This window comes from Dipodomys ordii, unplaced genomic scaffold (assembly GCF_000151885.1).
Source record: "Dipodomys ordii isolate 6190 unplaced genomic scaffold, Dord_2.0 Scaffold170, whole genome shotgun sequence".
Taxonomy (NCBI): Eukaryota; Metazoa; Chordata; class Mammalia; order Rodentia; family Heteromyidae; genus Dipodomys; species Dipodomys ordii.
The window spans coordinates 1,373,438-1,389,148 of record NW_012267386.1 but is presented as its reverse complement, the minus strand read 5'-3'; positions in this window follow the sequence as shown (position 1 = coordinate 1,389,148).

The following is a 15,711-nucleotide window of genomic DNA, read 5'->3' as shown; positions in this document are numbered from 1 at the left end:
TCTTCTTCTTCTTCTTCTTCTTCTTCTTCTTCTTCTTCTTCTTCTTCTTCTCCTCCTCCTCCTCCTCCTCCTCCTTCCCCTCCTCCTCCTTCTCTCTCTCCTCTTCTCCTCCTCTTCCCTCCTTCTCCTTCTTCTCCTTCTCCTTCCTCCTCCTTCTCCTCTTCCCCTCCTCCTCATCCTCTTTCCCTCCTCCTCCTTCTCTTTCTTCTCCTTATCCTTCTTCTTTTTCTTCTCCTCCTTCTCATTCACCTTCTTCTCCTTCTCCTCCTTCTTCTCTTTCTTCTTTGGTACTTAATTGGAAATAAGAATCTCATGAACTTTCCAATGGAGCTGTCTTTGAACTGTAATCCTTAGATCTCAGCCTCCTGAGTAGCTAGGATTATAGGCTTCACTTACTGGTGCCTGGCAGAGATCTCACTAACTTATTATGTGAATTGTCTTTGAATCATGGTCCTCTCAGTCTCTTCCTCCTGAGATTACAGGTGTGCATACCTGGCTATATTTGATTTGGCAGTTCTGTGACTGTCTACGAATATCGAGGGGTACTTTTACCTATTAATTATATGGATAAGTCAAGTTTAAAGTGCATGATTTCACGAAAGGTGCAAGTGACTAATCTTATCCATGAGGGAATTCTAATTAGCACCTCAATTGTAATTTCTTACTCTTTCAATTTAGAGAGCTATATTGTGAGATTATACGTTCAGTAATTTGAATGAAAAGAGGCATCAGAAAGGCAAACAAGTGCTATCTGGAGAAAGAACATATTTCAGCTGGATATCTCCTATTGAGATATGATTTTAAAGCTCTCACCATTTGGAGCAAGTTCTTGGCTGTCGCTATTCAATGTATCAATTCACTGTGGGAGCCATATTCCACACACAGAAAAGCTGGAGCCTCACAATGAGAGCACAGAGCTTGCAAAGTGATCAAAAAGGCAGAGGTGGCCTCCCACCCCCCTTTTCTTGTACCAGTCTTGGGGCTTGAACTCAGGGTCTGAGCACCATCCCTGAGTTTCATTTTGTTGTTTTGTTTGTTTACTCAAGGCTAGTGCTCTACCTTGAGTCACAGCTTCACTGCTGGCTTTTTGCTGATTAATTGGAGATAAGAGTCTCATGGACTTTCCTGACTAGGCTGGCTTTGAAACGTGATCCTTAGATCTCAGCCTCCTAAGAGCCACTAGCACCCAATAAATTAGGCTTCTTTTACTCATGAATCTTTCTTTCTGTAATTCTACTTTTCTCTTCATGTTTTGAAAAGCCGTGCACACACTTTTCTCTTTGGAATGCTCCCAAGCATTGATTTCACTCGATGCAATCAAATTTTCATGATGTGATCTATGAGCTTCATCTGAATTTGGAACTACTTTGGATTTCCATCATTTGTCTGGGCCAAGAGGAATTCTACTGAGACAGGAAAATATAGAACTTTAGCAATCATAATGTTACCTTGGCTTGTGTGAATACTGAATTTAAGTGTCAGGAAAAGATGCATTGAATTTCAATGATATTTTCTGTGATAGAAAATCTGGAAAATCAAATTGCCAATGTTTCAGATAAATGTCCAATGTCATATGTGCATTTTACATACTGAAACAATTACAAAGAATATTATCAAAATATTGTAAAAGTGAGAACCTAAAGTAAAATGATTGAAACAGAACATTTCTAGTTCTTGTAGTAGGCATCTATTTTTCCCATTTACCATTCTGCCTTGATCCCATGCCTTGGGTCAGTGATTTTTCCAGGTGTTTTACTAACTGTGCATAAACCACATTTTCATTTGGTGTAAAACCTGGAAATCTAAATAGAAGTGCATAGTCTTAGCTGTTTAGCATTTTACTTGTTTTGGTTTGTTTTTAATGCCATTACTGGGGCTTGAATTCAGATCCTGGGCACTGTGCCTTAGCTTTTTTGCTAAGGTTAATTGGGAGTTAATTTTTTTGATAATTGGTTAATTGGGGATAAGAGACTCATGGACTTTCTTGCCCGAACTGGCTTCAAACCTGGCCCTCAGATCTCAGCCTTCTGCATAGCTGGGATTATAGGCTTGAGTCACCTCTTCCAGTTCTGTGCTTTTTTTTTTTAATGTAGTGAAAGTTCCTGGAGCCTGCCATCAGCAATTTTTCTACTACTTTCTTCTAACCTGTTATATTATGGATTCACTTTTAATGGAGAACAGATCTATTAATTCTCAATTTCTTCAAGAATCTTAGCAAACATTTTGGTCTGCCATTGCTTCTCCTTAAGCTATGTTTCTGTGCTGGGGATTTTTTTCCCCCCAAATAGCAACACAGGCAGATTTATATTGGAAATCTGTCCAATTGCATTAAACAGTTCTTGATTGAATTAGCAGTTTCCAAGCCTCCTTCTCCTCGCTGTCAGCGAATAGAACTGTGCAATCTGTTCAGCTCCTTTCAGGGCAGGTGTTTTTTCCCTGACAAAAATTCTTCCTGTAGACCAATCTGTCTGGAGATTAAAAGTTTTCTGAAGAGAATTATAAGAGGAACTCAAGGAGAAACTTCTTTTCATACCAGCAACTTCCCTTTATGTTTATCAGTGACCTACTCGCAGTTCAACAAAACCAAAAACTATGGTTCTGCCATTAAGAGTTCATGGAGGGAAATAATTTGAGCTCTAGAAAAAACATTTTTATATGCTTGTTTAATTATGTGTGTATATGTGTGTATGTGCTGATACTAGGTATGAATTCAGGACCTGGGTACATTGTCCCTGAGCTTTAGTGCTCAGGGCTCAGGGCTAGTGCTCTACCACTTAAGCCACAGCTTTTTGCTGGTTAATTGAAAATGAGAGTTTCTCAGATTTGTCTGCTTTAAATGTTGGCTTCAAACATGGATGATCTGCTCTTAGTCTCCTGAGCTTCTGTTGCTTGGCCAAATAGATGTAAGATGTAGACTAGGATATGCCTAAGAGAGAAGTGTCATAGATAAGTTGGTACTGAAAGCTTTCTGCATGGAGATGTTCATCTTTTTAGTTATCTGTCCATGTATGTATGATCTATTTTTCTGTATCTTGGAAAATATCTTATAGGAAAGGATTAGACTTTTCTGTTGGAGGGAACTTAGGAGTGGGTAAAGGGGAGACACATGTTATTTTACAGATAAAGAGGCATACCCAAGAAGATAAATGACATGCTAACAAACATATAGATAGTTAATGGCAAAATAAGCCATCATTCAATCGATACATCATGTGAAGTATAAGGTCAAGGTGGGGCCAGAGAACATGTACCACACCTTCACACACTCATACACACCCCTCACATTCACACACACCCACACACAGCATACTCACATACCCACAGACTCACATCTATATACCCACACTCTCATACACACCCACATACACTCACACAGTTCACCCACACACATACACTCACACCCACACACCACATTCACTCACACACCCACATGTATTTACACTCACATACCTACATACACCCACATACTCATAGACCCACACACACCCCCAAAACTCACACGCTCACACACAGGCACACACTCACATATACTCTCTTACACTATCATCTATCCAGTATTTATCGTCTAACATTCATCTATCATATATCTATATATTATCTGTCTATCATTTATCTCTGTCTACCTATTGTCTATCTATTGTTTATCTGTTAGTATCAATCATGTATCTATGTCTATGTATCTACTTTCTGTCTCTATCTTCTATTCATGTATCTATCATCCATCTATCAGCTATCTATGTCCATCATCTAGTTATCCATCCATTTATCTGACTACCCATCATCTATTTTATTTATGAATTATTATCTATATTATCTATCTCTATCACTTATCCACGAAACTATCATTTATCTATCATCTATCTACATGTCTATTGTCCATCTATCTGTGTATTTACCCTCACATCTATGTTTCTTGCCATCTGGAAGTTCTTTGTGTTTGAACATACGGCAGCCTGTCTCAGGAGAGCTGCCTGATTTGGCATTTGTCTACTTTCTTCGCGTCTGGTCTTGACACCGTTTCCTTCCATTTTACTCTCCAGCTTCATCAGAGAGCTGCTCTTCTGTACCCCTCAATGTGCCACATAACCCCCAACATTTTTTCACACTACTTCCTTTGCCCAGGACAGACTCAGGTTATATTACCTGCCTGACAATTGCCTCATCCTCTTTCAGAAGTGTTCTCAGGCCATTTCCTTGAAGAATACATTTCTGACTCTTCCACCTTGTAATTCTGGTTTGTTCTTATCTCTTCCTTATTGAAATAGATACGTTATTATTTGATAAGATGTGTGTGTGTGTGTGTGTGTGTGTGTGTGTGTGTGTGTGTGTGTGTTGGTACTGAGGCTTCATCAGGGCCTGGTACTGTCACTGAGTTTTTGTGTTCAGGGCTGGTACTTTACCACTTGAGCCATGTCTGCGTTTCCATCTTTTGCTGGTTAGCTGGAGATAAGAATCTCACAGAACTTTCCCACCCTGGCTGGCTTTGAACTACAGTCTTCAGCTCTCAGCCTCTTAAGTAACTAGGATTACAGGCAAGAGCCATCAAGCGTCTGCAAATGAATAAGATTTTATAGTGTATAATGTATCACATCTTGTAGTAGTGCGCTTGTGTTATGAGGTATAACAACAATCCTAGAAGAATATTCATAAGGCTTACATTCTACTTGTTCAAGCGTTTGAATACATTTTCAGTGTGGAAGGAATGGCCATACCAGTGGAAACACGGTTCTTATTCATGTAGCAAATTCAGTATGAATGGATCCTCTCCACAAAACGGCTCACACCTGTAATCTTATCTACTGAGGAGGCTGAGAAAGGAGGACTATGGTTCAAAGCTAGCAGGAAAGTCCAAGAGACTCTTATCTCCAATAAACTATTCAGAAAAAGCTGGAAGTGAGGCTGTGGCTCAAGTGGTAGAGTGCTAGCCTTGAGCACAAAGATGCTCAGGGACAGTGCCCAGGCCCCGAGTTCAAGCCCCAAGGCCTGTAAAAAAAAACCCATAAACAAATGAAAATAAATAAATAAGATGTATAGACAGAGTCACACACACACATTCCTGACACTGATGTATTCACTCAGCATAAATTCACTCCGTAGATATCATCTCTACTTCATGTTTTCCCCAACAGAAGGATGAGATAAACAGCATGAGTAAGAAGATACAAAGAAGACACAGCAACAGAGGAGACCTAGAGCTTCCTCCTTATGGGAAAAAGCAAAATTCAAACATAAATACTCTCTTTGAACATCCTTGTAACTAGAATAAAGACATGATACAGGAGCAAATAGACACCAAAAGGCAAATCCTAGGTGCTCTTGTCTCTGGTAGAACTTTCTATACATGTCATTGATGACACTCCCCCTTCCAGACTTCTTTCTACCAAAGAACAAAATAAATAACATCTGTCTGTTTTTATTGCTTCTTGTTGAATGTGATACATTACTATATTAGGGGTGTGTGTGTGTGTGTGTGTGTGTGTGTGTGTGTGTGTGTGATGATGATGGTCCTGGGCTTGAACTGAGGGCCTGGCACTGTCTCTGAGCTTGTTTGCTCAAGGCTGGTGCTCTACCACTTGAGCCCCACCTCCCCTTCCATCTTTGGTTGCTTTTATCTATCACAGTTCTATGGCCGCAACTATTAATATCTGTTTGGAATTTCATGTCAACAGTCTTAGATATCCATTCAAAAGAAACCCACAAATCTGTAAATCTGTATATAGAAGTTGTGATTCAATCGTTTCTAATTACCTGCAATGGGAGTAACTGCCCTAAACGTTAATTTTCCATATTTCCATCTACTTTAGTTTCCTCCCAGCTTCTTCTCTGGCCTCTTGTCCTATGCAAAAAGGGAAGAGAATGCCATAGAAACTTCTAGAAGCACAATCCTGGCAAGACAGACTTGGAAACAGGAGCAACTACTGAAGAAAAGTGCTCAACTTTTATATATTCTCAAGTTTATGAGAGCAAATCACAGATACAACAGGAATAATGAATGCATTGTGCTTTATTTAGTCTTCAAGGTGAGATTACTTATTGTACCTTGTACAGTGTATTATTCAAAATAATTTTACCTTTTCTCAGGACACAAAGTTTCCCTGTTTCCCTGGAAACTTTTGCTTGTTATCTTCGATCCAAATACATTTTGTTCTGGTTTCTTTAGACTCTCCCAATTAGTTTCCCTGTAAGATTACTTCTAATTATTTTTATTCTCTCTGGTCCTGATATAAATAGGTAAAGTACCTTTCATCCTCTATTTCCAAGAACACCTGCTGCTCAGTATTTGTATTTTTATGATCCTCTGGCTAAAAGATTAGTTCATTTCTATTTTTATAGGTTAAATATGTTCAATTCACTTTCTGAAGTGATCCTCTAGCAAAGAAATTTATGTTATATAAAGTTGAGAGGGCAAAATTAAAAATGCATTTTTAAACAGGGCTCTAGTGACTCACACCTGTAATCTCAGCTCCTCAGGAGGCTGAGGTCTGAGGACTGAGGTTTGAAGACAGCCTGGGCAGACACATCTAAGAGTCTCTTCTCTTCAATTAACCAGCAAACAGCTGGGTTGGCTCAAGAGCTCCAGCCTTGGGCAAATGAAGTCAAGAAAGAACAAGAGACCCTGAGTTCAAGCCCCTGTACTCACACTCCTCCAAGAAGCTTTTTCTCTTGGTTTTGGTGCCAATCCTAAGGCTTATACTTAGGGTCTGGATGCCTGTGATTCTTCTTTAAAATGATTTCCTCATTAACTAATGAATTGGCACAAGCTTTGAAGGTAGGTCTGGATAGGAGCCATCATTTCACACCCTTGACAAGCATTCTTTCCTGGCTCTGAACGTGACCATTACCCAGATTTGAGGCAGAAGGTTCTGCATTTATTACATGCTTGGTGGTACTGTTTGGCTCATTTTGATAAAAATAACAATTAAACTTTTTTGCTTTTTAATTGATAGAAATATGAACACTACAACATAATTAGAGTTGTAGAAAACACTTATCCTGGATCTCCAGGGAAGTTCTCTAGGGCAGAAACAAATAAATAGAGTGCAAAGCAGGTGAAAGAACTAAATAATAACCTTTGAATCAGGCTTCTCTTTTTTTTCCTCTTCACCTTTAGGAAGATGACTATTTCTCTCTCTGTTGTAAATCTTTCTGCAGGCTTCATTTCTACTCTAGCTGGTACAGTTCTTACCACCTTGATTGTTATTACTTCTGAGCCCCTGTAAGCCTCAGTTAGACTCCTTTTCACTCCTCAGTACCCCATAGTCTATCCTCCAGACGTCATCTAGCAGGGAAAACTTATTGAGAACTTGATGACATGACTATCACCATCACTGCCTCAAGTAAAAAAGAAAAACTAAAGCCTGGTGCTGGTAGCTCATGCCTGTAATCCTAGCTACCCAGGAGGGTGAGATCTGAGGGTCACAGTTCAAAACCAGCCCAGGTGGGAAAGTCCATGAGACTCTTATCTCCAATTTACCACTAGAAAACCAGAAGTGGTGCTGTGGCTCAAAGTGGTAAAGCACTAGTCTTAAGCATAAAGAACCCAGGGACAGTAGCGAGATCCTGAATTCAGGACCCCCTACTGATAAAAAAAATTGCTCCCAGGACTGGACACAAATTGTCTTGTCATTTCAGGTATCCATATACATATACATATAATACATATATATATATATATATACATATATATGGAACAAAAACTGACTCCTCAATTAAATTATGTGCAGCATAGAATTTTCCTATCTTACTTAATCAATAATAATCTCTTTCACCACAAAATATCCAGCATGTTCTCAGCCAGAGAAAGAGAGAACACAAGTAAATCATGGACTTTAGTCTCAAATAAGGAATATAATTTACAAAATAAATCTAGTTTACGGTAGTTGACAAATGCTATTTAAGAAAAAAAAAAGAAGTCAAGCAATTTTAGCTGTTCAATTCGAGCCTTAGAGGATTAAAGAAAAAAAAGTTTGCTTATCTGACAAGTTTGCCAAAGTCATGCTTAAAATGCACATTTCACATTTGTTGCCAGTGAAAGCCAGAGATGCAATCGGTCTCCTTTCAGTACCCAGTGGCAGTTAGCTCAGAGGTCAGTACTTTCCATGCCAGATAAATAGGAGAGAGCTGTTAAAGGAGATACCTCAGCCTTGCCAGTTTGTTGATAAACAGAAAAGAACCCCAGTGAGAACATTCTACATGGCAGATCTCAAAACTTTTCCGATAACCTGATTGAAAGTCAATCTAACTTTGTCCCCAACAGCTCAACCACAATACAAAATAAAGGATTAGACAAAGAGCCTAGAAAAAAAGCCTATTACTCCTTGAGAGACTGAAATAAGAGCCAGGATATTGCCCACTGAGAGGGCTCCATATCTTAACCAGAACAGAGCAGGATTCCTGCAAGCCAAGCTCTGGTTTTCGTCACTGACTAGCAACAGGAAACTTTCTTTTCTTTTCCCCCAAAGAAGAGTGACCTTCTCATTGTGTGTCTACAACGATAGGTATTTTGCCAGCTAGGGCCTTTAATGACCTACTTTCAGCCACTAAACTAGAACCTTGACATGATTCAGTTTTATTAACACACATCAACTCAGAAGGGCTGTGCTGAAAATCCAGCCAGCTTTCCAACACCTAAAACTCACCTAAAATATCCTATACATTTCATCATCACAATAATTGTGGTGGTTGAGTTAAATTCACTCAATGAGGTGCCTTAGTAGTAAAGGTACATGGAAAGGTATATACACACACACACACACACACACATATATATATATATACGAGGAGTCATATGCTCAATAATTAAGAAAGATTAATTATAATCCTAGCTACTGGGGAGATGGAGATTGGGATACAGAAGCTCAAGGCTAGCTGGGCATAAAAGTTTCCAAGACTCCATCTCAACCTATGGGTTGCACTGGATGCAGTGGCATGTGCCTGTCAACCCAGCAACATGGGGAAGTACAAGTAGGAGGATTAAAGTCCAGGCTGGCAGAAGAGTAGCTAAACCACCTCTATCTTTGTGTCTGACAAGAGGAGAATTAAAGCAAAATCTGAGAACTACATGAGTGGAAATAAAGAAAAGGATGTTATCCTTTGACTCTGTTCTACTCAATATCACAGGTTTGTTTGAGCAATCTAGCAGCCTTGTTGAGGGGCCCAACAAAAAAGCCAGAGAAGCCCAGTGCCAGTTGCTCATACATGTAATCCCAGTGACTCAGGAGGCTGAGACCTAGAGGACTGAAGATAGGAGCCAGCCTAAATGGAAAAATCAGTGAGACTCATCTCCAGTTGGTCAGCAAAAAAAGCCAGAAGTAAGAGATGTGACTCAAGGGGTAGAGCTCCAGCTGTGACCTCTAGAAAGCTTGAGGTCTTGAGTTCAAGCCCAGGTACCAACACACACACACACACACACACACACACACACACACACAAGAAATCCGTATAACATGGAAACAATCAAGCCCAGGATAACAATGGGCACATACGTTTCTGTGTTCTATAAAATCACCATATTGAAAACTAAAATATATTCAGTTAAAGCTTGTGGAATCATCATTGATTATGTGGGGCAAATTCATAAGGGAGAAAACACGCACTAGTCAGAAATGTCATTAATAATCCACAGTATCTCCTGAAACTGAACTTGAAGCCACTGAGTACACAGGAAAGGGTTTCTCCTTTCCTGCTATTTGTTTCTATTCAGATCCCGAAACATGATTTTCATTTAAAATATGTTCAAACCCAATATTTTAAAATCCCCTAAAGCCCCGTGTGTGCCTTAATTTATGTTTTTAATATTGCCTTCTTGCTTTTCTAAGGAAATGCACACATTGCTACAAAGTGTAGAGAAGATCGACAATTTGGAATTTATTACTAAAACATTGCTAAGAGCCAGACAGACGAGTTAAAAGCTGAGGGAAACTAAAGCATTCATTCTAAGTCTCATTATTCATCGAGAAAAATTAGGAAACTAAGTACAGTGTACTTCTAGGGAATGTACATTCATTCTTTGTTAAAACTACAGATTGAAAATGTACACTTTGGTTTTTACTTTATAGCCCCATTTTATTTATTTATTTATTTATTGTTATTATTAAGGAGTTGTACAGAGAAGTCGCAATTCCATATGAGTACAATGCTTCTTGGTCAATGTTACCCCTTCTGGCCTCCTCTCCTATTTCTCCTTCCCATCTCTAACCTCAAGTTACACAGCTCATTTTTTTACAGAATGTACATTGAATGTAATGACTATAGAAAATAGAAACTTTAACAGAAGAAAAGCCAGCTGCATTTTAGCATTTGCTAGTCATAACTACTATTTTATCATTGTTAGGACACTATAAAAAATAGAGAAAATCTTGGGGCTGGGAAGGTGGCTCGGTGGTAGAGCGCTTGCCTTGCATGCTCGAGGCCCTGGGTTTGATTCCTCAGCATCATATAAGCAAAAAGGAAAAAAGCCGGAAGTGGTATTGTGGCTCAAGTGGTAGAGCGCTAGCCTTGAGCTGAAGAGCTGAGGAACAGTGCCCAGGCCTAGAGTTCAGGCCCCATGACTGGATCCCCCCCCCAAAAAAAGTCCTAGGAGAGTTTCTCAGTCTAGGAGACCATATTGTAGAAAATCAAAGGAATTTTGATGTGCTCTACAACATTATCTTCTGCCTACTTACTGGAAACTTTGAGTTTCCAGTTCATAATTACTAGGTATAGTTTGCCATTCAATGATATCCTTTACTAAATCAGTAACAGGTTCTATGATTACTTCACAACTGATAACCTTGGAATTGAAATTAGAATAGTTTGATACCAGATTTCAGGACACACTTTCAACAATTTGATCTGGTTTCTTTCATAGGTAAAGTTGTATCCCTTACCCTTGGAAGCTTAAAGACTTTTCTTGGAGCCATGTCTTCAGAGAGCTTGTTGTTTGTTATTTTGGAGATAGACTCGGGAACTTCTCTGCCACCTCCTATCTGCTGGCTTTGATGCATGGTTTTCTGGTTTTCGGCTTCCTGAGTAGCTAGGATTACAGATGTGAGCCACTGGCAATCAGAAGTGTTATTTATTTCTACTTCCAACAAAAGTAATACTTTAAATTATTTACTCATTCCCTGAAAATCCTGCAAGTAAATACTCACTCTCTTATGAAAATGCCCACTGTATGAAATATGAATTGTCCACATGTGTAGGATATCAATTTACTATCTTGATGGACAAATAGGAGGGGAGAGGATGACATGGGACCTTACAGGGCAGGCCTTCTTCTCTTTTTCCTAGTAGGACTAAGAGAAGGCAGAAAGCCACCTGGACTTCAGCGACCCAATTCAGAAATGAAGGAATAATCTCAGCATATGAGACTGCTCTCAGTTCCAAAGATAAGGTTGTGCATAAGGGCACCATGCAAAGTGTGAGGTGTGCTTATTGTTTTATTCAGCAAACGCTGAATAAAGTGTGTGTGTGTGTGTGTGTGTGCGCGCGTGTGTGTGTGCCAGAAATGGAACTTTAACTCAGGGGCTACATGCCCTCCCTTAGCTTTTTTCACTCAAGGTTGGCACTCTAGTATTTGAGCAACAGCTCCACTTCCAGGGTATTTTTTTAGGGTTTTTTGGATTTTTTTGGTGATTAACTGAAGATCAGAGTCATAGGGACTTCCCTGCCTAGAGAGACTTTGAACTGAGATCTTCAGATCTCAGCCTCCTGAGAGCTGGCATTACAGATGTGAGCCTTTTGTATAAGGGGGACATATTCTGAACCCTGTGACTAAGCACAGGTACTTGACATAATCCTCACACTCTGAAAAGGTAGAGTTGCATATCACTTTTTTACCTAATCTCCAAGTGTTTTCATCAAAGCTGATAGTTTCATTTTATCATTTTTAATTTGGGCACTTGAGATCTTAGAAGCAGAGTTTTCAACCCAAGTTTTCCATATGTCATTACCAGCTACTGACTCCTGTACATCAGATATTGAGACATGGGTAAGGTCAGAGAAGAGAATTATAATGGAATAAGTGGATTTATTCTATAGCAAAGGAAGTCATGGAATGGAAAGACTACACTTCAGCTGATCCTCAGCCATCTTGAGGGTTCAAACATGAACTTTAGGTTTAAATAGACAAAGAACTGAGGGCAGTAGAAGAGATGATTATTAAACAGTCCTAGTCACAAACTGTGTTCCAGTGGATCATTATCTCATTGCTTGTCTACAGAAGGGTTTTGCATAAGTTCTCATCACTGATCCTAGGATGGCTCAAAGGTTCTCTGCCTCTGTGTGTGTGTGTGCGCGTGCGCGCGCACACCCACTTCTCCTCAGACTTGAATTCAGGGCCTGGGAACTGTCCCTAAATGTTTTTGTTCAAGGATAATGCTCTATCACTTGAGCCCCAGCTCTTCTCTGGTTATTTGGTAATTAATTGGAGATCAGACTCTTGTGGACTTTGCTGCTCGGGGCTAGCTTTGAACAGTGATTCTCAGATGTCAGCCTTTTGAATAGCTAGAATTGCAGGCATAAGCTACAAGAACTAAGGTAATTTGCTTCATCCTATTATAAATCTGTTATTAGTGCATTGGATTCCAAGATTCTTGAACTATAAAGTGAATGGCTTAGACATAGACACATATAAAATGGGAGCAAGGATGACAAGATTTCTCCTGTTTTTACTGAATTTATGGGCCCAAATAAGGACTCAGTATTTCTCAGCAAAAGTAGTTTAAGTAGCTGTTACAAAGGGACATCATTCCAAGGCGATATGAGGTAAATATTTTCCCCACTAACTATTGTTCATGTGCTCATGCTCAGGACAGGGTGCTGGTTGAATCACATTGCTACCATTTCAAGGGGAAGGTAGCAACCACACAGTGTGACACCAAATTTGGGTTCTCCCCTGGGCAGAGAACAAGTGTTTTCCTATAGAAAGCTTTCTATCTCTGGAAAGAGCCACCCACTTTATTTTGACAAAAGGTAGCCCCATATGTTGATGCAGACTTTAGTCTGATTGTCTGGGCAGGTTGACAAATTCAGGCCCAGCTAAGAAAATGAATCCTTTTGCTTAATCTTTTTCTATCTTAGAAATCATCAGGATGAACATTCCAAAACACCACTGGCACAATTCCTTTTTATGAGTTACAAAATGAAAAGATGGCATTCAAAACTCAAAACATATCATTTTGTAAAAGTTAAAGATCAGCTTTAGTTCCTTGGGAGTTCTAAAGATTGTCTGAAAAGAGAGAAGCAGATTTCGAGTGTTGATTGCACATAAATATGCATACAATAACTTGTCTTCTTTGTAAAGCACTCGCTCTATTGTGGTAATAACATCCCTCTGGCTATATATTCAAAATTTCACTGGTGTGAACTTCTTTGGACTTTGTGTTCATTCTTATTCTGAAATCCAAATCTTCTATGTGCTCTGAGTTGGCAGAACAGTCTTCTGTCTGTCCAAAGAAGTTTCTCCAATCGTTTTAGGAATGTTGGGGGCTGGGAAGGGCTGGATAAAGAGAATTTAGGCTGATCAAACTCAAATGCCAAGAGAAAAGTTAAAAAATATTGATGAACGATGTGGAAGAAGATAGCAGTGGAGCAATAGGGACTCAGCTAGCTCTCCCTAACTAAACAGAGATTGAAGGTCCTACCAGCACTTCTCCCCAAGAGACGGACAACAGCAAATACAGAAACAAATAGAGCACCACAGGAATGGAAAAGGACGCAAGGGAGAGCAGCTAAGCCATGAATGTGGCCCTGTGGCTGCCCTGGCCTCCGGGATCCCACCAGCAAACCCACAAAGCATCCAAACGCAGAAAATCTCCACAGTGCCAGGACGCAGCCAGCACAGACAGCGACACAGATCAGCAACATGAGACCGTGACATCCAAACCCAGAGATCATCCACAGCACCTCCGGTCAGGCCGCAACCAACTCCAGGATCCGTGAGTATCCTGCCAGGGTCACCCCTACCGGATACCACACAGCTTGGCCACTTGGCCCGAACCCCTCACGTCTGCCCAAGAAGGGGCACCCCACTTGAAGACGACAAGGAGGCCTGAGCCCTTCCTCATCCCCCTGTCACCTTCCAGCGGAAGGTCACCTGGACTCAACCTGGGGCGGGGACACTAGGACCCTGCGTCTGCCACAAAGCCAACCTGTTTGAAAACAACCTAGATACAATCCTGAGCATACAGGGAGCCCAGCCCTCCAAAAACCTCGATCCAGGGGCTTGAATCTAGCCCTTCCCAGTTCCCCTCCCCCGAGATGGGAAGGAACACCTGGCTGCCAGGCACAGAGCTACCTGGTGTGGGGCCAAGTGAAATGTGTGCATAGTGCACTCAAGCCAGCCAGCCAAGTGCTGGTCACCTAAAGAGTGAGAGCCAATTGGAGGCTCAAGCACAGCCGAACTCCTGGACACCCAGTGGGAGCCCACACCTTCCAAAGTGCACTCCCATCCCGAAGGCCTGAATGTAGCCTTCCCAGTCCCTGCTGCAGGCTGGAGCAGACCCAGATCCCTTCAGCTGGGGCCAAGCCCACACAAAACGCTTGATGGCCAAGGGGCCCAGCATGGGCTAGTCCATCCAGTGTTGAGCTAGCCTGGGCCAAGCATGGGCCAATCCCTGTTGGGCGCCAACAGGGCCCAACAGCACGGGCCATGGCCTGACAATCCTGGAACCCAAATTGTGTAAATCACAATGAAAGATTACAAGATTCATAGACAATCAAGACAACAAACCAAATCCAAAAGGCAACAACAAGCCAAAGAGGTACCCCAGTGAGAGAGAAGAAGAGATGGAGGACAAAAGGACCATGAAAGAAATGATGACAAAACTGACCAATGAAATAATAGGGAAGATGTAGATCCAATGTCAAGATTACAAAGTAGAAATGACAAAGAAAATCCAGGACTCCCCAAAAGATACAGAGGTAAAAATAGACATGCTGTGCACCTCATTAAAAAAGATGGAATTAACACTGCTCTTGGGAACATAAAAGATTTGGCTTCTACCTTGGGAACACAGTGGAATGCCTAGGTAAAAGAATAAGTGAAGGGCCTGGGAAGTTGGCTCAGTGGTAGAATGCTTGCCTCACATGCATGAGGCCCTGGGTTCGATTCCTCAGCATTAGATAAACAGAAAAAAGCCCAAAGTGGCAATGTGGCTCAAGTGGTAGGGCACTAGCATTGAGCTGAAGAGCTGAGGGACAGTGCCCAGGCCCAGAGTTCAGGCGCCATGACCAACAAAAAAATAAATAAGTGAAATGGACAATAAAATATCAGGAGTCCAGAATAAAACAGAGGGTTAGAACAAACATCAAAGGTATGGGAAAAACACACAGAAATCCAATAATTGGCAGACTCAGTCAAGCGATCAAATACATACATAGTTGTGATCAATGAAGGGGAAGGGTTCAACACTAAAGACATCAAAAGCTTAGTCAATAAAATAATAACAGAAAACTTCCTAATCTTGAGAGATAAAAGCTCACCCACCTAACAGAACCTTGGGGTTCTACAGAACACCAAGCAGACAGGATCCAAGAATAGACTCTTCTAGACACACCATACTTAAAACATTGCACTTGAAAAACAAGGAATTGATTTTAAATACTGCAAAAATCAAAGAAGGAGCTATACTACAATTAACTCAATTTCCCAATCAAAAGAACAAGAACAGCAGATTGGATACAAAAACAAACAAGATTGATCCATTGTTTTCCCCAAAAGACCCATCT